The following is a 2,553-nucleotide window of genomic DNA, read 5'->3' on the forward strand; positions in this document are numbered from 1 at the left end:
TCATATCGAATTTATTTATTAAATCCTCCATTAGAGAGATTTTTGGAAATTTATAGATGAAATGTTAATTTTCTTGATAATTTCTTGAAGATTTTAAGAAATTTGTAAATAATTGAATGTGCAAATCTTCACCATGTCGAATACATTCATTAAATCCTCCATTAGAGAGATGTTTGGAGTTGTGAAGATGAATTGTCGATTTTTTTGATGATTTCTTGAAGATTTTTTGAGATTTTGTAAATAATTGAATGTGCAAATCTTTTTGATTTTATTTCCTAAATGTCGAGTTGAAGTTTGGCGGTTTTGAAATCAAATTTCATGAATGTTTTCAAAAATAGCAGTTTCATATTTCCTCTTTTTCTTTTTTTAAACTGTTAATAAAGATTGGGTTGGAAGGTAGATGAGCTCTCTCATTTTGAGACGGACTCGGCAACGACTAGCTGTTAAGTTTTAATGGACTGGACTTGAGACAGGTCTCTCACAAAGACGGTCTCTCAGAAGAGTGGCTGATAAAGTTTTTAGTTTGTTTAAGGGGATTGAAAATTGATAAAGGTTGAGACATGGACATAAGTTGAAACTTGGAGAGAGGAAAGTCCCACAAAAAAGTCTTAGGGTAGGGTGATAATTTGAGTAGAGACTTGATAATTTATAAAAGGATATTCTACATAGTAGCAATAAAATTTTACGAAAGGTCAGTGGTAGCAATTCTTACAAAAATTTTCACAAAATAACATTGTATCTTTAGAATTTAAGATGTCGTAACATTAATGCCTAAAAAAGTTAGATTATATGTTAAGTGGTGAAATTCCATTTTTACCCTTGTGTTCTTTCCTTAACCTTCTTCATTTTCATCCATATTCTTCTTCCATCCATCTTTTTTCATCATGTTCTCTTCTTTCATCCATCTTCTTATGCTTGAGAACAAAATCAACTCAAAAGATCAAAACCCATAAGAATTTATTCAAGATGGTGGTTGATTGATGGTGGTTGTAGGAACTGATCATGGGGCAACGACTTGATGGCCCTCAAAACATTGTTGAAACCTGTCTTTTATAACTCGATTACGCTCATTTTTCCAATGATGTTCAAAAATATTGCTAGTTGCTCTTCAATTGGAACCCCAGTTGTATCACGCAACATGCCCCTCTCTTGAAAAATGCTGATCAATTTATAGAAAACATGTTTATCCATCCTAAGCATATCACGACATGCATCTTCTGGTCGTTCCATTAAATCAGTCAAGTAGTTAGGTCGATTAGATGACAGGCAATGTCAAGGTTGTTTATGTATGCTGTTATAATAATAATACCTGGCTGCAGCTCCAATTAGTTCCATCTCATCCAATTCTACATCAAAGTCTTTCATGTATACTGAAGAATCTGAAGATATTGCATAACACAATACATACTTTATAACAAAGGGGGAGCATAATTTAATTCCAAGTAAAAATTGCATTTCAATAATTTATGTACACAATTTCATTTCTCTATATAACAATTCCTGCAATGAGTCAAGCATGTAGACATTGCAAGCTCCACGGCCTTCTGTAGAAATTCAATCAGAAAACTATTCTTAATGTAAAACTAATGCTCAGCTGGAGTTAAGAGTTAGCACTAGATATACCTATGAAAAAAATGCCTCAATTAGGACTAATCACTAGCAAGTTCATCCCCTATTGACAAAAGAAGATGGATAAAAGAAGATAGATGGAAGTAGAAGATGGATGAAAATGGAGAAGGTTAAGAAAAGAAGACAAGGTTAAAAACGAAATTTCATAATTTAACGTATAATCTAAAGTTTTTTGGACATTAATGTTACGGCAGCTTAAATTCAAAAGAACAATACTATTTTTTGGAACTTTATTAAGATTTTTTACCACTGGCCTTTCACAAAAGTTCATTGATACCATGTAGAATATCCCTTTACAAAAAGGCATCTTTTTGTCATTAATGAAAGTAAAGAAAAGTAAAGAATTATAAGGACAACTTTGTAAATATAATCAGTTTTTATCTAATTCCTTATCTATTTTTATCATTTGCCAAACAAGGATATGAGACATTTATTTTTAAAGTATCAATTCAAGTATCTTCCCAAAGTCTCAACTATAGTATCTTAATTCTCATCCTCTCTTACCAAACACCTCCTTGCATGCTTGAATTAAAGGTAAATATTTAAGAGGATAATATAAGTCGAAGTAGAAAAACAAAGGTAATTAGATATGAAACTGAAGAACTGAATTGAGCACACAAAACTGACTGCCTCCTTTTCATTGTCAATTACACTGTATATATTTTGTACATGGAAAATCCTAGAATATGATAAACTAGGCAATAAGATAAATTAGAAAACAAACTTCCTAAATTATCACAATCAAATATGTACAAGATAATTACCAAAATATTATTTACCGAGAAATATCCCAATAGAAACTAATGAAATTTGATTGTTGGAGAGGTGAAAGAATTAGTTGCAAAGTAATGAGAAAGGGATATAATAGCAATTATTCTCTCATTATGGAGTAAAAATTTACCATAGGGGAGAGTGAGGGAATAC

The sequence above is a fragment of the Amaranthus tricolor genome, chromosome 7 (assembly GCF_026212465.1).
Source record: "Amaranthus tricolor cultivar Red isolate AtriRed21 chromosome 7, ASM2621246v1, whole genome shotgun sequence".
Classification (NCBI taxonomy): Eukaryota; Viridiplantae; Streptophyta; class Magnoliopsida; order Caryophyllales; family Amaranthaceae; genus Amaranthus; species Amaranthus tricolor.